This window comes from Canis lupus, chromosome 32 (assembly GCF_048164855.1).
Source record: "Canis lupus baileyi chromosome 32, mCanLup2.hap1, whole genome shotgun sequence".
NCBI classification, from domain to species: domain Eukaryota; kingdom Metazoa; phylum Chordata; class Mammalia; order Carnivora; family Canidae; genus Canis; species Canis lupus.
The window spans coordinates 23,116,781-23,141,018 of record NC_132869.1 but is presented as its reverse complement, the minus strand read 5'-3'; the positions used below and the strand labels follow the sequence as shown (position 1 = coordinate 23,141,018).

At 35.7% G+C, this 24,238-nt stretch overlaps 1 protein-coding gene and 1 long non-coding RNA gene across 2 annotated transcripts in view; one reads left to right on the top strand and one right to left on the bottom strand.

The window, feature by feature from the left end:
• UNC13C (unc-13 homolog C) overlaps window positions 1–24,238 on the bottom strand; it is a 548,174-nt gene that overhangs the window by 357,678 nt on the left and 166,258 nt on the right. The gene's annotated exons all lie outside the window — the stretch shown is intronic.
• Window positions 6,097–24,238, top strand: part of LOC140622937 (uncharacterized) — an 81,066-nt gene continuing 62,924 nt past the window's right edge. Inside the window, exon 1 of the long non-coding RNA XR_012022595.1 lies at window positions 6,097–6,322. This is a non-coding gene — a long non-coding RNA (uncharacterized lncRNA). The remainder of the gene's footprint in view (window positions 6,323–24,238) is intronic.

Sequence of the window (24,238 nt, the reverse complement as noted above, 5' to 3'; positions counted from 1 at the left end):
TACCTACCTGAACTTATTCTAAGGAGAAATGGCAACAAGAGATTAATTTCTTGTACAAGGATATTCGCTATGACATTTTTAAGAGTCTTTATTAATTTATTTGACATCGAGAGCACAAACAGGGGGAGTGGCAGGCAGAGGAAGAGGGAGAAGAGGACTCCCTGCTAGGCAGGGAGCCTAATGGATGTGGGGGCTCCATGGGGGGTTAAAACCCAGGACCCTGGGATCATGACCTGAGCTGAAGGCAGATGCTTAACTGAGCCACCCAGGCACCCCAATATTTCTTTTTATAATAGCAATAAAAGCTAGGTAACCTAAATGTTTATTGAATGAGTTATATTGTCCAATGGGAAGATCATAATAATTAAAGTGAATGAATTAAATACGTATGTGAATAGATGAAAAACATTCACAATGCATTAAGTGAGAAAAGCAAGTTTGCATATTGGTAAGTTTAATATACAATGTGCATGTGTTTATATATGCACAGAAAATATCTAGAAAGATATTCATTAAATTGATAACTAGAGTTACCTTTATGGAGTGATAATGGGTAGAAGAAAAAGGGAAGATTCTCACTGTTCTAAATTTGGTAATAGTCAATGTTTTTTTATACTAAGCATTGCCATTTTTGCAATTTAAAATAATCTTAAAATAGATTCATCTATATTAAAATGAGTTTAATACATTGAATTTGATTTTTGTTCCATCTAAGGTAGGTTTGGTTATACAACTAAAAAGATGCTCAAGTCACTGATGACCGCTTCTCCTACGCTCACTCGACCTACAAAACTCCTGCTTAACTTTAGCTTAGAGTCAACTTTTTTCAGCAGGTACACTCAACTGAGAGGCCTGAGTGTTCTCTAGGCACCTCTGCTACATCAGACTGCAACAGCTGAGAATATGTTGTCAGCATCTCACAGGCCAGTTTTTCTCTGACACAGAGATGGCCTCTTTTCTCCTGCTACTTAGCTTAATAAAGGGAACATTTTTCTTTATTGGATGTTTCTTAGTAGCCATAGTCTTAACTCTAATACTTCTAGTTGTATCAATCACTAGCTTGATCATCTTGAAATAATTCACTCATACAACTCATGTGAAATAATAATAAAAGCAAAATATTAATAAGGATAGATTGTTGATAAATATTAATGTTGTAACTTATATGTTTGAAAGTGAGGATTGGGTATCTGGGTGGCTCCGTTGGTTAAGTTTCTGCCTGTGGCTCAGGTCATGATCCCAGAGTCCTCGGATTGAGTCCTGCATCGGGTTCCCTGCTCCGTGGGGAGCCTGCTTCTCCCTCTGCCTCCCTCTTTCTCCATATCTCATAAATGAACAAACAAAATCTTATTTAAAAAAATAAAAAGGAGAGTGAGAATCAATTTCAGTAATAAATGCTTCACTCAGTCATATTCCAAACATCAAATTCATGGGAAAAGGGTTGTGTAAGTACATTTCTAGAAGAATCTTTTGAGTTTCATTTACTCCAATCTAAGGCTCTGAATCTAAGTAGTTTCTATTTTCTGCCCCCTGTGAAGAGAATTAATAATGACATAAAGTGTAATTAATGTTTTTCTACCACACTTCATGGCAGTCATACTAACTAGCTGCCTTCTAGTGTTCTGAAATGTCTTGACTGCTAAACAATGTGACTTTAATAACTATGTAAAGATAAACATTCAAGTGTGATAATGATTGAGAAAGTGATTTACAAACTACAAAATCTAATATATAGGTGGGCTGTGTGCTTTTCCTCACTAAATGATTTGTTTTCCTTCTCACAGAATTAAATTCAAATTCCCAAGAGCACCTAGAATTTTGAGCAAACTTATATACTCACAAATTCAGGAATCAGTCACACACACTTATTTTCTTGGGTCTTATATGTCACTCCTTTGCTTGTCTCATCAGAACAGAGATAGCCAAGGACCCAGGCCAAACCTCAGCATTATAAAATAATGAGCCCAACTTAGAAGACACAAATCCAAAATTTATCTCTGTCCTGAGTTTGTCATTAATTTCATCAAACCCATATTTTGTAATTTGTAAAACTGAAATGCAATAAAAATGTTCTCTTAATCTTTACAGCCTTAAAAGTGCTCAAAATCATGTTGTGTTTCCTTAGTTTTATCTTTACGTTATTACTATAAGACATTTGTATAAACATATACCTGCATTTCCTTATGCATCAAGTAATAGTAAAACTTTTATTGCAAATCTGAGTCTTAGAAAAAAAAAAAGAGAAAGAAATGGTTTCCCTAATGGCCTTACCTCAAGAGTGGAGAAGTGCATGGTAAACACTATAAAGCTCTATACAAATGTAAAACATTTTTGTAATATTTATTCAAAGTGTTCCTAACCAAGAGACATATGGGAGATATTAATTTAAAAATGGTGAAGACTAGAAGTATCAATATATAAATAAATCACTGACTTTCTAGGCAAGAAGTCAAGTTCAAAGAGATCAGTTAAAATCTAGAAAATACCTAGCCTCAATGGTGAAGAGCTTCGGGGGAGTCATCAAGACAGGCAACCACAGACAAACTCTGAAAGTGAGATCTGATTTTAGGGAAGAAGCAGTCTGATTTCAGCCCCTTTCAGAATAGCTGATGTGACTAAAAGCTGTTGCTAACCATAAACTGCAAACTAGGTAACAATATTTAATATTTATATGGTGTTTACCAGGAGCCAGATGTAATGCTAACATTTATAGCCAACTTTTACATATATTTCTCATTTTATTCTCAAAAAAATCAATAAAGTATAGGTATACTTATTTGAGGAGGAAATGGATGAAAGGGTTGTTTAGATCATTCCCACAATTACTGTCTAAATCATAGATAGCAGTCTCTGGATTTGAACCCAAGCTCTAGGACTTATCATTTCCTACTACTGCTTCCATGATTGGATCATCCATATTTACAGCAATAATATGAACTGAGGCTTACAATTAATCTTATTTCAGTTTTAATGAAACAAAAGTTCATCAGCTTATCCAGGCCTAGAAATCTATGACAGAGTTTGAGTTCAACTGAAGGACATTGTTACCCTAAAGCTCACATTCCTTATATGTATATATACACATACATGCACACATGCATATGCTTTTTTTTTTTTTTTTTAGGAAGATATAAAAGGTCTATCCCAGTTGATCTAGAGTTGTTACTACTATTTTAACTGTTTTCACTATATTTCAAGACAGTATTATCCTCATATCAGAAACCCTGTATTATTGTACAAAATAGTCCCAATGTTCCCCTCTTCAACTATTCCGGAGGCTTTTAGACTATAGGAATTACAAATGGAATGAAAATATCAGGTCTACGGATATATCGGGAGAGTCAATCACCATATAAAGTTGAGAAAATGGGGGTGTCTCAGTAGTTCAGTCCATTAAGCATTAGTTTTTTTTCTTTCTTTTAACATGTTATTCGTTTATTTGAAGAGAATGATAGAGAGAACATGAACAGGGGGAGGAGCAGAGGGAGAAGCAGACTCCCTGTTACACAGGGAGCCCAACACGACATGGGGATCATCTTAGGATTCCAGGATCATGACCAGAGCTGAAGGCAGATGCTTAATGGACTGAGACACCCAGATGCCCCTAAGCATCTGACTCTTGATCTCAGCCCAGGTCTTGGTCTCAGGGTTTTGAGTTCAAGTACTATGTTGTGCTCCATGCTGGGCATGGAGCCTACTTAAACAAACAATAAAACTAAAAAAAAAAAAAAAAAAAAAAAAAAAAGGATTAAATTTCATGAATTGTGATGCATTCTAATTCAGTATTTGTTTTATATTACATAGTCAATATTTTTCACAGTTTTCTTAGTTCTTTGTGTAAATAAAGAGTTTACCAAGTTTAACAAAATTGGAGATATGAAAGTATATTGCTGTATACGTTGACTCAGATTCAGTTATCCCTCTTGTTACAGAACAAACAATACAAATTATCTAAGGGATATATATTCTATAATTGTTAAAGAATCTGATATCTAAGGTAGAAAAGGTAAGAGCTGATTTTTATATATATTAATAATTATCTTAATTCAAAATTGGTCTGATAACATACTGAATATATATTGATTGAAAAAGAACTGAAAAGGCACCAAGAATATCATGTGGAAACTATCAAACAGATTTTCCAAAGGTAGGACTTTCTGATTATGGAATAAAGTTGTGCTGTTTCCACAAGGGGGTGGTTGATGGTTAATTGGCAATATTCATAGACTAGCTTATATCCATTAGAAATCAGAAAATTAGTAGACTCTTTATATGCAAAGGAGTTGTTAAATTAATTGAAGACTATAAGCCTAAAGAAACAAATCACAGCACTTCTGTTTATTTCTGTTTCAAAGACAATTATTGAGCAAGGCTATGTAATTAATCTTTTTTAGCATTATGGAACGCTAAGGCAATGTAAAAGATTAATAATGAATCATTTTAAATCCCTCTCCTGTAATACAGCTGTCTTCTCTCTCAGACTTAAAAACAGCTCTGTATTTATTTAGTTACTTAATGGTAAACATACAGTAATTTACTTTGCCTTTTTTTTTTTTTTTTTTTTTTGCTGTTCTGTATTTTACACACATTTTAACAATTTTCCTGATGATCATTATAACCTTTAATAACTCACTGCTCCTTATTAGGATATATTATTCAGGATATTCTTTTTTTTTTTTCTTTCACCTTTTTATTATTGTCAACACTGAATGAGTATTTGTGTCTGTTAAGTGGATGATTCACTCCCCACATCCAATTAATCACCAATTCCTAAAGATTTTTTTATTCTATATTTCATCACAATTAACACACCATATGTTGTAAGATACAGTATTATATATTTATATGGGGGGGGGAGTCAAATTAATCTCTGACACTGCTTTTTTAGCAAGTAGAATTTAAATTATGTATTTATTCAAAAAGCTCCCTTTAACTTACTTCCTCTATGGCATAGATTTGTCATATCAATCATATTTTTCTGTATGTGAAAAGAAAAATATCAACAAAATAAATTGTTATTCCTTAAGTTTCTCATTTAGAGTCCAGCTTCTTAGAATTACTTTTCAACCCAGAATTGTCAATGTCTTGGACTTTGCCCAAATTACTGTCTTTTAAGCCATCAAGAGCAACAGTGATATAGCATTAAAATAGTGCTTCATTATTATTTCTTTTATTCCAAGAAGTAGGCAGCTCTGCTGCAGATACTCATGTTGGTCAGCTTTCAACCTCACCAAAAGCTTCAAAGTTGATAAACAGGACTCCTACCCTTCCTCAAATCATCCTAATTTTCTTCTGGACTAGAATGTTAAGAAAATGCAATTGTCCACCCTATAACATCAGCAATAACAACAAAATTACAACACTCTCCCAGGACAATTTTAACCAAGCTTATAAATGTACAGACAATGAAACTCTTATAATTGCTACTTGGTTACCAATGTTTTTAAGACACCATTGATTAAATGCATCTTGATATATAATTCATAAAAACATATGTTGTAGAATTGATAAAATATAGCACTTTCAGTCAGCATCTCCTTTCTGAACCCCCACATTGATAGTGCTCTATTCCAGGCCTTACTATTTTAGCTAATCTCTTAGATTTTTTTTGCCAGCCCTTTTTTTTTTAATTGCCAACAGTTTTTTTTTTCTAAAATACAAATCTAAAGAAATCATTTTCATATTCAACATCTCTTATTGCTTACAAGATATAGAACAAATTCCTTTCCAATTTAGTAAGGTCTGATTGCCCCTTTGGTCTTATCTCCTCTAACTTCTCCCTCTACTTTCTCATTCCAGTCATTCTGAATGCCTTTGTAGATTCCCAGGGACCTCACACTGGTTCTCCGCTCATCTGTTTCTTCCCCCGCCCCCGCTCATCTGTTTCTACTTCGCTATTTCCTCTACTGGTACTGGCCTCCTTGCTGAGTGGCACAGGCTCACAGTTATCTCTCTTAAGTAAAATTTGAGTGTGACACTCATGGCCTTTTAAGGTACCTCCTCCCCATCTCAAATAACTGCACCTCTATGTAAGCTCAACATCAGGAATCCTTGGGGGGAGGAGCTGGGGAGTTAGTGGAGCAGGAGAGAGGGAAATCATGGCTCCTGGCCTCTTTGGTGGGCTTATCAGCAGCTCTGTGGATTCAAAGGGAAATATTTGTTACTAACAGAGATAGCATACTTTTAAGTTGAACTGGAGCAGAAAAAAAACCTTTTAAAATTTTTTAATTCCAGTGTAGTTAATGTATAGTGTTATATTAGTTTTGTTTCATGTGTACAATACAGTAATGCAAGTTCCATGTATTACTCAGTGCTCATCAAGGTAAGTGTACTTTTAATTCCTTTCACTGATTTCACACATCCCTCACCCACCTCCCCTCTGGGAACCACTAATTTGTTCTCTATACTTAGGATTCTGCGTTTTTTGGCTTACGTCTTTTTTATTTTTCCTTTGCTTATTTTAGTTTCTTAAATTCCACATCTGAGTGAGATCATATGGTATCTGTCTTTCTCTGACTGGCTTATTTTACTTCTTGTACTTTCTAGCTCCATTCATATTATTGCAAATGGCAAGATTTCACTCTTTTTGTGCTGAGATAATATTCTAGTGTGTGTGTGTGTGTGTGTGTGTGTATATATATATATATATATATATATATATATATATATATATATACATTTTCTTTATCCATTCATCTATCGACGGACACTTTGGCTGCTTCTGTAATTTGGCTATTGTACATAATGCTGCTCTCAACATAGGTGCAAATCAGAAAAACTTTTGAGAACAGTTGTTCTAAGTTTTGTCATAACCTCTGTAAAACTGTCATCTCTTTATTTGTTTACATGGCTGTCCCTGCTAGGATATATGTTACCAAAATATGACAAATCTTACTCATGCCTACCTCCCCAGAGTCAACTCTGGCATGTAGCAGGGAAAAATAAAAATTAAAGGTTCAAGTGAATAGGCCTTGACACCACAGAGATTAGACATTAAATAAAACATTGTCTTGGCTTAAAAATTAAGATTCTTATCTTTGAAATAGTAGAAAGAGCAAGACCAAAGCTAGAAGACTGGGAAGAAAGTCAATGACCTCACAGTGAAGTGAGTTAGCAGTCAGGGGCTTTGTCACAGGAAGGACACGAGAGCCTCACTACTAGACCAGTAAATATTTTTTTGACCTTTATTAATCTCAGTGATTTCATATGGAAAATGGAGTAATTATCCTCCATGCAGTGTTTTTGGGAGCTTCGAGATAAGATATTTAAATGGTTTATGTATTATTGGTAGTAATTAATTTATTATAGGCTTGTGTAGACAGTGGCATTATTGAAGTTGATCAAATATACCCTGCCTTACTGCTGCCCTAGGGCTATTTATAGTCTTCCAAACTAAGGAACAAATTAGTAGCACAGTTTCTGGGAGACATGAAATTTTAGGTAGCTGTCTATTTGAAGAATTAAAGAAAAAGAAGGGCAGACAGCCAAAGTTGTGATTTTACTCTATGCTTTACTCTGAGCTCTATTAACCTTCTCTTTGGACTCAGTTTTGGTCTAGACTTCTTTCTTCTGCTGATTCCGTTCTGTTTAGCACCTCAGCTCTGATGATGATACATGTTGCCTGAGATTATTTCTCGTCTCATGCTTATCTACATTACTGGTCCCAGCTATTCAGCTTTCTGTCAGACAAGGGTCTCACAGATGCCCCAAGTTCTTTTTAGTTTTTAAACTCTAATCTTTGAAAAACACTGCTTTTATCTTCTCAATTTTCCAAGCCTTGTCTCAAAATGGAAATAAAACTGAAAGCATAAAGCTCCTTAGTACTAATCATTCCAGACTTCTCCATCTTCATTGCTTCCTGGATTCTCTTAACTGTGGCCATAAAGTAGAATGTTTGTCTTTACTGGAAATCACATACAGTCCTCTAAACTACCCTTGATGGACTCTTTGGAGGGAATGATGTTCGACACCAACATGTCTCTCAATAAAACCACTGCAGCCATATTTCCTCCTGCCTTGGAGTTATCACTAATTCTTTGGTTGAGCAGAGATGAAATAACTGGCTTGAGTTTAGAGGACATGGTTGTATGACAAATATATGAAATTACATACAGTGAGATGATACTGTTAACATTTGAGAAGAGGAAAATGAGAAACAGGGTACAGAATACTCATCTCTTCCATCTTGCTCATGCTGGCATATATCAAGAAAATGAATTGGCATGTTGAATTCCCTATCATTTTTAAGTGCTATCTCTTTCACCAGCCTGCTTTCATTCTTCTGCTCTTTCTCTAGTTCAGGCAGTAAATTTGTATACAAAGTGATTCCACTGAAGTAGGCAAGCATCATGTTTATTCTACTGAGTGCCTGGAACACAGTGGGTATCAATAGATAGGTTTTAAATGTTCTTGAATATTTCCACAAACCTGTCATCACTTTTAAGCCAACACATCCATTTTAGAAACAATTATTATCCCAGCAAATTTTTTTGGATGTCTTTTTTTGATTTCACTGTTTTTTTTATATTCTTACCATTTGGCCAGTCACAGAGGTTTAAAATCCTAAATAATGGCTAATCCAAATTTTAAGACTCAAAGCAACCTAAAAAAAAAAAAAAAAAAAAAAAAAGACATATTCCCACACTCTTGTACCTTAGGGATGTGGAAACCAAGCATCAAAGAATACAAATGCTTATATAGGATACCCAGATGGTTGGCAGGAAGCTAGAAACACTCAGGGTTCCAGACCCTCACAGCAATCCTTCCTTCTTTGCATCTAATATCCAAGAGGTATCAAGTTTGGTCCATTTTCTTTCTCTTTTTTTAAAAAGATTTATTTATTTATTCATGAAAAACACAGAGAGAAAGAGAGAGAGGCAGAGACATAGGCAGAGGGAAAAGCAGGCTCCCTGCAGGGAGCCCGACTTGGGACTCATCTGGGAACTCCAGGATCATACCCTGAGCCGAAGGCACATGCTCAATCACTGAGTCACTCAGCTGTCCTGGTCCATTTTCTTTCTCATCCCTCTCTCTTTTCTATCATCCTCATCTCCTCTACTCATTTGCACCTTTCTTTATATCTGGATCACAATTTTGTTGTAAATTTTATTGTTAGGCCCAGAATTCTTCTCATGGACTCTGTAATGACCAATTTCCCCATCTCCTTGCTCGTAGCCCTGGGCCATGAGGCTAACATGACCAAAGAATGTTGTAAAACCAGTAGGGCAGTGCTGCTCCTGATGGATTAGAGGACGGGTAAAGGAGACAGAGATGGTATAAAAAGACTGTTGAAGTTATCCTAGGTTCTTTAATGGATTCCTTTTTTTTTTTTTTTTTAATGGATTCCTTAATGAAGGTCTTGACTGAGGTGATTTCACCACTTTTTTTTTTCCAACCCCTTCATTTGACTTAATGAACTCCAGTAGAATTCCCAATTCAAACCTCTATAATATTTTAAAGAGCAAATAGCCTAGTTGTCAAAGAGAGCCTTTGTATTCCACTAAATTACTTTCTTCTTTCCTAGGCATTTGACCTCTTAATGCTCCATAATGCTCTTTACCACTATAAGCAGGCTCTTTCTTTCAAACCCTTGTTCCTTTGAAACATAGTTTTCAGAAGAGCTGACTACTTCATTATTTATCTTTGCATTATTTTTTTAAGCTCATGCCATTTTTAACTTTTTAAAGAGAAAAATGAGAAGTGAAAGGTTTACTATCCTGGTGTGACATTTTGTACTTCCAGTGATTAATAATTTTTTTTTTCCATAGCAAAAATAATCAAATGGTCCCAGGTCTTATTACAATGAGTTGCAGAAGTGAAAACGTAAAATTCAGCTGTTAAAACATTCCCCTGGAGTTTAGGCTTGAGGGAACAAATGTAGGTGTTGGGGACTAACTTCTAACAACTCAATTACAGATGTACCTTCTAGGGCTCATATTCCTTCACAGATTGTTTATCAAGTGGACAATATAGCCTTTCTTAAGACTTACAATTCCCTGTAACGAAACAAAAATCTTTCTTCTTCCACAGTATTCGCTGCAGCTAAATTAACCTCAGATATTATGACAGGCTACAGACCAGGAAGTAAAAAATTCAACCCCAAACTTTCTAATAGTTCAGCAGCTATTATTGTTAGGAAAAAATTTCCATTTAATTAAAACTCATGCTACAAAGGGTCTCAATTTAGAGTGTTAGTTTTTAAACTCCAAAACCATGCTTCCGTGGCCCAAAGCTGTAATAAATATGACATTGTGCATATTAATACTCCTTGTTTTGAAGCTAATTTTCTTAGTAAAATCTCTCTGGAAAATCTCAGCATCCATCTATACATAGTTTCTAAACTATAGTCATGAAAGATCAACTTCTTAATATACTTTACTTAGATACCATTAAATAGAATCAAATATCCAATAGCAAAGAAGCTACGTTTATCAAAGCTGATATTCTAGATTCCTTTTAATTACATTGTTCTTTATACATAGGCTGCATGGTTAATCCCCTGAAATTTTGCACAATCCTTCTCCTATTACTAATGAAAATTCATAGTCCCCAATAGCAGAGACTAATGTCATCTGCTGGTTGCCTCTTGTAACTCAGGCCCTTCTTATTATTAGACAATGTTTTGTGTCCTTTTAAACCATTTCCTTATGCAATGCTAACAGAAACACAAAGCATGACCCAGCCTTTAGCTGAGAATAGAGAAACATTCAACCCTATTGTCTAGCTTCAATAGGTAGTACCAAGAAAGGCCTTGAAACCCAACTCACCTCAAAGGATAAAGAATGAAGGATAGAAAAAAAAACAAAAAACAAAAAAAAACTCATGCTCTGTGCATCTCAGAAAGTATCCCACTCACAGACAAAACCAGAGTCAAAAAAAAAAAAAAAAACAAAAAAAAAACAGAAAACCAACAACAACAAAAACAAAACCACTGAGTCAAGCCCTGGTTGTATATTATTCCATGGTTTTCCTGTTATTTTAAGGAATTTACAGAATTAAGGCAGAATTAAAATCTAATTTTTGAAAAACAATAAATATATATACCACTGTTTTTGATGAATCGCCAACCAAGGGGGTAGGTGTTGAAGGGATTTCAACTGAATTAAACATGCAGTGATAGAATATAATAATATTGTAATGCTGACTATATTTTTTTTAAGGAAATTTTTCTTAACCACTGATTCCCAGTCCATTCCTTCTCTCCCTCAGCAGTTCCATATGTGTTCTGACTCCCTGGCTATAGGAACTCAAGTCCTATGGCAGGCTGACTTCTGGTGCCATTGAACTAGAGAATGTTTTCATACCTCTGAAAGCTTTAAGCACAACTACTGGTTATGCTGAGCAAGTTAACAAGTGGCTTCCCTTATCTGGGCATCTGCTGCAAATCATTTCTCTGCAACCCATGAAGATATTCAGAGGAGTGACTGCCCAGTGTTGTGCAAATGATCAGAAGCTAACAAAGTTTTTAACTCAACTGCATGATCTTTAACTTTTAGAATAGCCTGGGACCAATTTGACCATGCTACCATCATACTCAATTTATTCTATTTATAATGCACATTAAACACTGTGTTATAATTATTTGCCTATATTGGACTTTCCCCTAGATTATAGAATCCTCGAAGTAGGAACTATATATAATTTATTCTTTTTAATTTTATTTATTCATGAAAGAAACAGAGAGAGAAAGGCAGAGACACAGGCAGAGGGAGAAGCAGGCTACATGCAGGGAGCCCGACGAGAGACTCCATCCCGGGACTCCAGGATCATGCCCTCAGCCGAAGGCAGGGGTTAAACCACTGAGCCATCCAGGTCTCCCTATACAATTTATTTTTAATCTCTAGTGTTTAGTGTAGGACTTGACACTTATTAGTATTGGTAAACATATTACTTAGTAAATAAAAGGAAAATTAATGATTGGAAGAACTCCTTTCAGTTATTTTTTAGGCACTCCTTGCAGGAGCAAATATACACATGCATTTAGAATCTTGAGTAATTAGAAATTTTAAAATTGTTCTAGACTTTTCATCTGTCTCAGGATTTGAAACAAAGATGATTACGCTAACAGGTACGCTTTTCTGAAAATTGAAGAACAGATCATTTATGTAATCCAAAATGTTGTTCTTACTATTAATATAGGAACATTTTGCCTCCTCAATACAATCAGAGGTTAAACAGAGAATAAGTATTGTTTGTTACTAATGGAAATGCCTTGCAATTTCAGGTACAGTTACTGTAGTTGAAATGAAGCTTTAAAAATACACACACACAACCAAAAGATAATTACAGTTGTTTAGACAAAGACAAATCCATCTATGTTTAGCTTAATGTGCAATCAACTCTGCTAGCAGACTGTCAAACTAGTTTTCTAGAAACACGGTATTTAAAACAAACAAACATAAATCTAATTAGAATGGAAGGGCGAAGGAAGGAACCAAACTATGCAGATTTTGGGGATCTGGCTGTGACTGGGAAGTAGAGAGAGGAAAGACCTTGTTTATTCTGCTCGACTGCTATGAGGAGCATCTTATATGAAAAGTCAGCAATCTCTCAAGGCATGTTGATATAGAGCTGGCTTTCAGTGACTGCATGATTCTCTGGATTTGCACAAGAATCATCTGGCCAGTGGTGTATAAGTATAGTTACTTGAAAATGGGTATGTTTCTGATATGGTCATTAATACAAAAATGACACAAAGATCTACCTGAATTTTTCCTTTGGGTGCATGCCTGCCTGACATTTGCCTATCACGTAGATCTCTCCTCTGATGTTTGGCACAGTGAGATCTTAGCTACTTACCTACCTTATTGTCTTTATTTCACCATGAGAAATGAGAGAAAGAGAATATATGTCAAGTTTGTTTGTAAAATGAAGCAATACAATAACAGAACAAAGGTAGCAACCTTTTACCAGTTAGCAAGAGCTAGTCACAGACTATATTAGTTCCTATTATCATAAGTTGGTTATTTTGCCTCCCTATGCAAGCTAAAGCATTTGGGCCAATGATATGTAGGACGCCATATAAAATAAATGGGTCATAAGAGTAAGCCAGTGAAAAGTAATTGACTGGCTCTTAACTTTATAACCTAGGGGTAATGTATGAGGGAAGAGTAGGATTTTGTTACTGATAATAATGTTGCAGAGGATGGGAGCTAAGATTGCAACCATACCTGAGTCCTGCTTGCTTATAGGTGAAGGATCTGCCATGCAAACTCATCCCCTTTTATTTTTTCTAGTAAAGGCAACTAAGACTAAATATGGCAATATGGTATATCCCAGAAGTCCCACTAGCATTGCACTATAATCCCTTGTAAATTGAGAGAGAAAACTGACAAAGAGTGGGAGTTGGCAGAATGGGCATTTATTACTGGTACTATTACTGCCATTTTGTCCAATGTAAACAGTGGTGCACTGGAGCTAGTCTCATGATTCTGAGGAGCAGACTGTGCACATCTTTTCTGAATTCCACATTCAGAGATGTCACATTGATAGCTTGAAATTGGCCATGACAGAATAACTTAGACCAGGAAAATAGGCAAACAGTATAAATTAGTTTTGGGGTTTTTGTTTTTTGTTGTTATTTTTAATGGAGAGCCAGCTGTAAAACATTTACCGGCCTATCACTAATCACTACTCTTGCTAATATTCCCAGTAAGAGGCTCCTATACTTTGTCACTTCACTAACTGAACTCCTTTGTTCCCATTCATCTCTATTTTTGGTTGGTATGGATCCTTAGTATCTATCTACATCATCTTTGTACAAACGACTGAGTTCTTAATATCTTCCTTAGAAATTCAATTGAACAGTAAGTCAGTAAAGAATAAACATAAATAATCATGTAATTTGCAGCAATGACTTCATGATTCTCTGGTCAACTTAATTCACCTTAACATTTATTGAGCTCCTTAACATATATCTAGACTACTAACTGCTGTGCAGTGTTGAGAGATGATTCTTCAGTAAAATAAATGTAATGTCTCCCTCTGGGGCAAAATTTGACTTGGTTTGCTTTCAAAACATTGGGGTTTCCTGAGCTCAAAAATGGATGCAAATCCACTGTGTACTTTGCATCTACCTAGGTCCACCTCCACAGTGTTCCCTTGGGGCCTAACAGGCAATAGAAACTGATGCAGACACAAAGCTCATACTACCTGTGTCTTGAATAATAACGACCTGTTTCTGACCTAGTGGTCTCCTGTCTTCTGCCAGCATCTATGAAAATGTGGTAACCTATTTTGTCAGCTAGTAAGTAGGGTAAAGTATTAGACACTTACAGTTTCTAACATGGAGGACACATGATAAGTTTATTCTTTGCCTTAAAGATGCATGTAAACTTTGTTGAGATATGTGATGATGTATGAACACATGTAATTCAGTGTAAAGCACTGAATTTAATATAACCAAAATATATAAAACTATATCGAGTAGTTTAAAAGGGCAAATATTTGTAATATAAATGTTTGAATTTCTCACATGAAGAAATTTATGGTATAGCATTGCATTTCATTATAAAAAGAATACGTATCTTATGCCACACAACACTTAATCATGATCATGTTGTTAGATAAGAGCATTAATCATCCAATTAGTGACAAAATAACTAATTTAAAGAACCAAGATAGAAATGACTTTCAATAAATCACTGATTAGAAAAATTAACATATTTTGCTAGACAGAAAAGAAATACAGTTTTGTAAGTTTTTCTTGCTTAATAAAATAAATGATATTAAACATTCCATCAATTTGTTGAATATCAATTATATGTCAGGTAGTACACTAGGCTCTTTATAAGTATTCTTTATAATACAGTAACTTGTCAAGTAGAAATTACTATTTCTATTTTATAGAAGAGAAAATTGGGGTTCAGAGAAGATAAATAATTTATTCAAAATTAATACAGCTACTAAGTAGCAGGAAATTGCTTCAAATATTAGTCAAGTAGTTTGGAAACACGATGTCTTATACATACTTTTAATAAAACAAGCACATTGATTAACATGTGCCAGACTCTATACTCTCTCTGGAGCATTTAGGATAGTTTATAATTGGAGTGTAGAGCTGGGGCTCCCAATTGTTTATAATGTCCTATCAGATTTCAACTAAAGTAAGTAAGGAACCACAAATGGGAGAATTAGCAAATATCTTCTTTTCTTCTTTGGGTTTCTGGGACATTTACCCCACTGTACCTCCAATTCAACCCTGAAGCTCTTCCTTCTCAGGCACTTATTTCTCCATAGGTCTAACATTCAGAATGGAATAGGACAAGGCAGAGGTGTTGAAGACAAAGGCTTAAGACCAATGTTCAGTATCCCAAGGGCATTCGCTTTTAGCATGGGACCCCTGAGCCATGAGGAAGACAAGGACAAGGTGTTCAAAGTCCAAGAACTTGCATAGCTAACCATGGATTCACCTTGCATAAAGACTCTCTCTTGGAGACTTTGAAACACACAAAGCAAGAGTTCTTGCTCCATTTTGGTGTGACCATGTAGACAAACACTGGTAAGCACAAATATATTGGGGCTAAAATAATACACAAGAATCAAGATGTGATTTTATTTTTTCCATGAAAAAATGTATACATGAACTCAAAGATATTATAGTTTAGAACTATTATATATAGATTATTGTTTAAATCTCTTCTTCTCAGGGCACCTGGGTGGCGCAGTGGTTAAGTGCCGTCAGCTCGGGTCATGATCCCAAGGTCCTGGGACTGAATTCCATACCAGGCTCCCCACAGGGAGCCTGCTTCTCCCTCTCTCTGTGTCTCTCATAAATAAATGAGTAAAATCTTTAAAAAACAACAAATCTCTTCTTCTCAATAAGACTTACTTAACCTTACCCACTCTACTGCTCTATGCAGACTATAACCTGTGTCCTGTCCCTATTGCCCCTCGAAAACTCATCCCCCACTTCAGCACTTTCAATCTCCTTCATCCTGCTCTACTTTTTTTCTATTTCTAGAATTCTTATGACCATCTTATGCATTGTATATCTTAGTTGTGTTTATTATTACCTGTCATCCCTACCAGAATTCAAACTTCACAAAGAGAACAAATCTTTCTTTTGTTTCCATGTGGTTTGAATGATGCTTGGCACATAATCGCTCAATATATATTATGGGAATAAATTAGTAAACAGCAATTAACTGTTCAATGTTATCTTTTGAGATCTCACTATTGCCAGACACTGTTACAGTACTTTCCACACATTAACTCATTCAATCTATACAATAAATCTGTGAGATGAAAATATTTATTTTAGAAGTCAGCATACTGAAATACAGGGATATTAAGTATCTTCCTTCAAAATCATACTACTAATAATTACATAGCTGAGTTAAAACCCAGGAAGTTTGGTTTCAAATCCAATCTTCCTACCTACCACATCAGTGATCAATATTCATTATAAAAACCAGAGCCATTTTAAGAAAAGACAAATAGGTTCTGAATGTTTTAAGAAGGCAGAAATGTATGTATTACATTTTAGAAAGAAACATCAAAATTATTGTAATAAATTATTTAGGCATCTTTAATGGGCACTTCAGTTATCTAGGTAATTAATTTATATGGGTTATCCCATTCCCTCACATATTTGGATAATTCTACAATTCCAGAGGGCATATCTCTATTTCGATAATTTCTTTCCCTCTCTCCCTCCCCTAATTCTTCTCTCTCCTGCTCCAATCCTGTCCTTCTTCTCTAATCATTATCATCACCATCATCACCACTACCAAAGTCACTGCTATCATAAATTGGGTCATTGCCCTGTGTAAGAATGCTTCCTCTAATACTGTGCAATGCAGAATTTTAGTCAAAACTTCTATTGAAGGCCCGCATTATTCTTGCTACTTCAGAGACCTTAAGTTTTATTTCCCACTGGAAGTGGGTTATATTTTAACAATACCAGCATAATGCTTTATATGTTGCGAGTTATAAACATAACTGGAGGTCACCACATTATAGACTTCTGACACTCATGAACTGTGTTGCCAGAGCAATTTCATAAGCCAAGAGCTCTTGCTTTGCAATTTCACTTTGTTGTAATTTTCCATATTGTGATCATTTGACCACAGTAAGAGTTGACTACTTATAATCACTTCATCTATTAGAAGCGCCACGAGGTTCCCATTTTTACATTACACTTGCTAAAAAGTGCCACAAATACCTTTAACACAATTTACTGTCTGATCTAGACAGCATCCTGACAACATTTCCTTCACCTGCTCCTCATTTACTGTCCAACTGTGAGGATGATCTGATTTACCTTAGGAAGTAGAAGCAAAGTGAGAGAGTCCTTAAATATTGTGGACATTGATTCATGCCCCATACTTTAATAGCTGTCTCTAACCAGAGACAATAATCTAATTTGTGAACCATTTTCTGTGAAGAATACTGATAGAGGGGCACTTGGGTGGCTCAGTTGGTTAAGCGTCTGCCTTTGGCTAAGGTCATGACCCTGGGCCCTGAGATCCATCCTCACATTGGGCTCCCTGCTCAGTGAGGAGTCTTTCTGCCTCTCCTGCTCCCACTCCCTCTGCATGTGCTCTCTCTGTCAAGTAAATATATATATTTTTTAAAGGGATGCTGGTGGAGGGAGGTAGGCAGGGAATGGACTAAATGGGTGGTGGGCATTAGGGAAGACACCTGTTTTGATGAGCACTGGGTGGTATACAAAAGTGATGACTTACTATATTCTACATATGAAACCAATTTTACCATATATGTTAACTAGAATTTAAATAAAAACTTGGGTGGAAAAAAGGGAATGTTAGGTTGCTCTGAACTGCTTAAAAAAGTAGAACTGAGTTCAGAATATTTTTTTCCAATGAAAAAAATCCTTTTGCTATTATGGAAACTTCTATTCATGTAAATAGACACTTAAGTTGAGAATGAGGCGTAGGAATCTTATGAAGATTGATTTAGGCACGGCAAGTGGGTGGTAAATGAATAGTGCAATGAGAAGGAGAGATACTATTACAGGATAAAAAGCAAACAGGGATCCCTGGGTGGCTCAGCAGTTTAGTGCTTGCCTTTGGCCTAGAGCATAATCCTGGAGTCCTGGAATCGAGTCCCACATCAGGCTCCCTTCATGGAGCCTGCTCCTCCTCTGCCTGTGTCTCTGCCTCTCTCTCTCTCTCATGAATAAATAAAATCTTTAAAAAACAAACAAAATATATAAAACGAAACAAAACAAAAAACCCCACCAAACCAAAAACAGAAAAACCATCTATAAATATTTTTAGAAAGGTGATTTTTAAAATTTTGGTAAAGAGTAGAACGTCAGGAAAATTGGTGCCCTTAAAAATTGATCATTTACTACAAATCTGATTTGTTATGCATTAATACTTTAATATCCTTGTTTTATATTTTGTTATCTTAGATGAGAGTAAATACTTGATCTAAAATTATACCATAAAAAATTTTACCATGATTCATCAAATAAGAACTTAATAGTTTTGCTAGAACTTTCCTTAGATATGCATAGTTTAATCCTTCATCAGTCATAAATTCTCAGATGCACAGCTGTAATTTCAAGTGACTTAATTCTTTGTCATCTCACTGGTGATCCAATTTTGATGATTCCACCATATACTGTCTCCCTGTGTTGCTGTACCCCACAACACACTCTCAGGAGAATGGGGGTTGGAAAGACAAACCCAGAAGACACTCTTCCCCATTCTGACCCAGTATTCAGTGCTTTTCCACTCCTAATGTGTCTCTCTTGCCTCCTCACCTAAACATACCTCAAGGTCAATAAAACTGCTAGCACCCTTTGTTTGGGGTTCCCTAACCAGTGAGAAAGAATCACATGTCTGCAGGATCCTCCTGGCCCTCTATCCTGATCCACAGGGAAAATGGAAAATGTTCTTGGAAGAATTGCTTAAAGATTTCCTTACCAACAGAAATAAACAAGCGGAGACATTTTGACTATCTAGTACGATAGTGTAGAAAAAATATTACTTTGGTGGGAGAGGATAAATTAAAAAACATAGTTCCATTCAGTGGTTGATCATCATCATAATCTACAGAATTAAAAAAATGGAAGTAGATGTTTAAGAGTATTCCACTACCAATCATCACTGCTTTTACCATATTCTCCTGACCCAAGGTTTAGGTTTCTCTTAATCTCTCTGATTAAGAGATCTATGGATACTGATGAGAATAAACTAAATGCCTTTGTAACAAAAGTGGGGAGAGGGGAGAGGGGAGAGGGGAGAGGGGAGAGGGGGGGGGGAGAGAGAGAGAGAGAGAGACATCTACAGAGAACAATGACATCTATGTTGTAAAAAGTCCTTCAATACTCTGATGAATCAGATTTAGGAACTATCACTTCTAATATCTACCATTTCTAAGATTGAAGAATTCAGAGAAAATATTAAAAAAATAAGGCCTATTTTAGGATTAAAATTATTTCAGGGGCTCCTGGGTGGCTCAGTGTGTTAAGCATCTGCCTTTGGCTCAGGCCATGATCCCAGGGCGCTGGGATGGAGCCCCACATAAGACTCCTTGCTCAGCAGAGAGCCTGCTTCTCCCTCTCCCTCTGCCTGCTGCTCCCCCTGCTTATGCTCGCTGTCAAATAAATAAAATCTTTAAAAGAAATAAAATTTTATATGTTACTTGTTTTAAGATGAAATAACTTATTTGTGTAATAATGTGACATATATGTGATATAAACATTCTTAGATTTACTACTCAGTTCAAATAAATATTTCCAGTATTATTCAACTCTCCTAAGTTGTATTCTCTTCTTCCAGAGCAATTATTCTGAGGTTTTAGAAATTCCTTTGCTTTCCTCAACACTACTGTTTTAATTACTAGAATTTTTTTAATAAATTTATTTTTTATTGGTGTTCAATTTACCAACATACAGAATAACACCCAGTGCTCATCCCGTCAAGTGCCCCCCTCAGTGCCCGGCACCCAGTCACCCCCAACCCCCACCCTCCTCCCCTTCCACCACCCCTAGTTCGTTTCCCAGAGTTAGGAGTCTTTATGTTCTGTCTCCCTTTCTGATATTTCCCACACATTTCTTCTCCCTTCCCTTATATTCCCTTCCACTATTATTTATATTCCCCAAATGAATGAGAACATATAATGTTTGTCCTTCTCCGATTGACTTACTTAACTCAGCATAATACCCTCCAGTTCCATCCACGTTGAAGCAAATGGTGGGTATTTGTCATTTCTAATGGCTGAGTAATATTTCATTGTATACATAGACCACATCTCCTTTATCCATTCATCTTTCGATGCACACCAAGGCTCCTTTCACAGTTTGGCTATTGTGGACATTGCTGCTAGAAACATTGGGGTGCAGGTGTCGCAGCGTTTCATTGCATCTGTATCTTTGGGGTAAATTCCCAACAGTGCAAGAATTTAAAAATAAGTTATTTATCTGGAAGGTAAGTGCCTCTTCCTTGTTCATTTCCTTAAAAAATTGTGTTAGCTATTTTTTCCTTTGTCTTCCATAAAAGTTTTAGGTCTTTTCAATTAAATTTAAAAACCTATTGAGATTTTAATTATATTGAACCTATAGATCAGTTTACTGAGAGTTCATTATCTTTACATTGAGGAATCCTGTCCATAAATGTTGCATATCTCTCCATTTATTTATACATTTTGAAATGTTCTCAATTAAGTTTTGTATTTCTCCAAAAATGGCACACCTACCCACTAGAGTGTTCCTATAGTCCTTGCACTCTTATTAACGTGGTAAATAGAGAAATGCAATTTTGTTTATCAAGATTTTCTGGTATTCTTTCTAAACTGGCTTATTAAAGCTAATAATCTGTTTGAAATTTTAGTTTTAAAAGGGGGGGGAGAGAGAGAGAGAGAGTATAATCTGCAAATAATGAAAGTTTTGTTTTCTATGTTCAAACGTTACAGCTTTTATTTCTTTTGCTTTTCTTATGGTGCTGTTTAGAAACCCTAAAACAGTTCTGAATAGAGATAGTAAAATAGATGTTTTCTCATTCCTGGTCTTAAAGTGAAATTTTTTTACTATTAGGCATGACGTTGTTATATAAATTCCTTAGGTTAGGACATTTCTTTTTCTAATGCACTAAGATTTTTTTTTTTCAAAAACCACTAATGTGTTTTGAATCTTACTGAATGATTTTTCACCATCTGTTGAAATGGTCATGTAATTTTTCTCTTTTAATCAGCTCAGATAAAATAGATTACCTACTGTTAAATCATACTTTCATTCCTGGGATAAACCTAACTCAGCCATGATATGTCATCCTTTTATACATTACTGGATGCTATTAAATATTGCCTCTAGTGATTTCAATCTACACACGTAAGTGAACATGGCCTGTAACTTTCTTGCTTATTTGACTGGTCTGAATTGCTTATCAAGGTTATTCTAGCTCCATAAATAAGGGAGAGTTTTTCCTCTTTTTTTATTATCTGTAAAAATGAATACAGGGTGGGCCTTCCTAAGGTCTGCTTTTTGTAGGAAGCTCTACTACAAAAATTCGTTTTTCGAGGTCCTTGGTCCTGTTTTCTTGTTGCCTGCATATGGCTAAATTTAAAAATCTAGTCTTCTGAGATTAGCAGATGCCTCCAGGATAGGTGATACTTTATTATTGCTTATCTGTCTGGATTTGCACTATCAGGTCATTATGAGGATTTTCCTTGCTTTCTTGTAAGCACAGCCATATATTTAAGAGGTTGACTTTTATCTTTTATTTAGGAAATGAGTATGTATTATACCTTTAGTGAAGAGAAAGAAAAACCCTATCTTATTTACAGGAGAGCTTTCTAACCTTCAAATATAATTTGCTTGAATGACTATAGGAACATATTCATAGAATTGGTGAATTTGGGATGAAACAAAGAAGATGGGTATGACCATGTAGTACTTACGAAAGAAGGAGAGCATATGTATCTACAAGGTGTCATTAGTAATTAGACAAAATAAGATGAAGCAGTGGTATGCAAACTCTATAGCTTATTTTAAATTAATTCAGCTCCTGACTTATTGCACTTAGTGTAATACCCTCTAGGGCCATCCATGTTGTTGTAAATGGCAAGATCTCATTTTTTTTTATGGCTGAATAGTATCCCATTGTGTGTGTGTGTGTGTGTGTGTGTGTGTATGTACCACAACTTTTTTATCCATTTATCTATTGATGGACACATGGTCTACTTCCACATCTTAGATATTGTAAATAATGCTGCAATAAACATAGGGCTGTATATGTATGTTTTTAAATTACTGTTTTTGTTTTCCTTGGGTAAATATACCCAGCTGTGGAATTACTGGATCATATGGCATTTTTATTTTTATTTTATTTTTTTTTTAATTTTTATTTATTTATGATAGTCACAGAGAGAGAGAGAGGGGCAGAGACACAGGCAGAGGGAGAAGCAGGCTCCATGCACCGGGAGCCTGATGTGGGATTCGATCCCGGGTCTCCAGGATCACGCCCTGGGCCAAAGGCAGGCGCCAAACCGCTGCGCCACCCAGGGATCCCGGCATTTTTATTTGTAAGTTTTTGAGGAACATTCATACTGTTTTCCTCAGTGGCTATACAAATTTATATTCCCATCAATAGTGCACGAGGATTCCTTTTTCTCTACATCCTTGCCAACCCTTGCTATTTCTTGTCTTTTGATTCTAGCCATTCTAATAGGTGTGAGGTGATAGCTCATTGTGGCTTTGATTTGCATTTCCCTGAATGTTGAGCATCTTTTAATGTATCTGATGGCCATCTGTATGCGTTCTTTGGAAAAATACCTATTCGGGTCCTCTGCCAATTTTTATTTATGTATTTTTATTTTATTTAAATTCAATTTGCCAGCATATAGTATAACACCCAGTGTTCATCTCATCATGTGCCCTTCTTAATGCCTGTCATCTAGTTACCCTCTCCCCCCACCCACATCCCCTTCTACAACTTTTGTTTGTTCATTTTTTAATTGATTTTTTTGTTGAATTGTAAGAGTTCTATATATTATGGATATTAACCCCTTATCAGGTATATCATTTACAAGTATCTCCTTCTATCCAGTAGGTTGCCTTTGTGTTTTGTTGATGGTTTCCTTTGCTGAGCAAAAGCTTTTTATTTGGATATTAGTCCTAACAGTTTGTTTTTGCTTTTGTTTTTCTTGTCTTAGGAGATATATCTAGAAAAACATTGCTATGGCTGATGTCAAATAAATTACTGCCTATGTTCTCTTCAGGATTTTTATGGTTTTAGGTCTCACATTTAGGTCCTGAATCCATTAAACTTATTTGTGTGTATAGTATAAGATGGCGGTCCAGTTTCATTCTTTTGCAGGTGGCTGTCCAGGTTTTCCAGAACTATTTATTAAAGAGATCATCTTTTCCCCACTATATATCTTTTATAATTGAGAAAAAAACCCTATATGTTAAGATGAGAGTTTTTATGGGATGGGAATTCTGGACAATGTTCTAGAATGTGTTTGGGAGAAAAGAGTAAGGGGAAAATTTCAGAAAGTGATATGAAATGGGTCTTAGAGGATGTCATTGACTATATTTTAATATAGCAAAAATGATATCTCCTTTATAAGAAAAAATAGTCAACTTCAGTTTATTATAGAGCAACAGGCTAATTTGGGCAATTTTAGCCAACTGCAGCAAGTAGAAACTCTCTATGGTCATCAGCACTACATCCTTTGGCTTTACTTTCCTGAAACCTTCTCATACTTTGTCACTTAAAACAATATTGATAAACATCCCTGAAAAGAAAATACAAATAGAATGATACATTGATTTTCTAAGAGTATGGAGACTGAAGAGCAAGGAGTAGAAGATTTTGAATAATCAGAGGAGCTTGGATTATGTAAAGTTGACAAACTTTGTACTTGTGAATCTTTGTCATATTAATGCTCTTTCTATTGGTCTATCTGTGGTACACAGGGGCTACTTCTATCCTCCTTCCAATATTCTTTGATCAAAAAGTGCAAAGTTGGGGGTGCCCGGGTGGCTCAGTTGGTTAAGTGTCTGCCTTCACTCAGGTCATGATCCCAGGGTCCTGGGACTGAGCCCCATGTTGGGCTCCCTGGTCAGAGGGGATTCTGCTTCTGTTTCTCCTTTTGCCCCTCCCCCTCATGTGCTCTCTAATAAATAAATAAAATCTTTTTAAAAAAGAAAAAAGTGAAAGTTGGCTACTCAATAATATTCAGCAAATGAATTAGTATGCCCGTGGCTCTCTTCAAAATCATTGTCATTTATTATGCACTGGGTCAGTATCAAAGCTACAGTGGA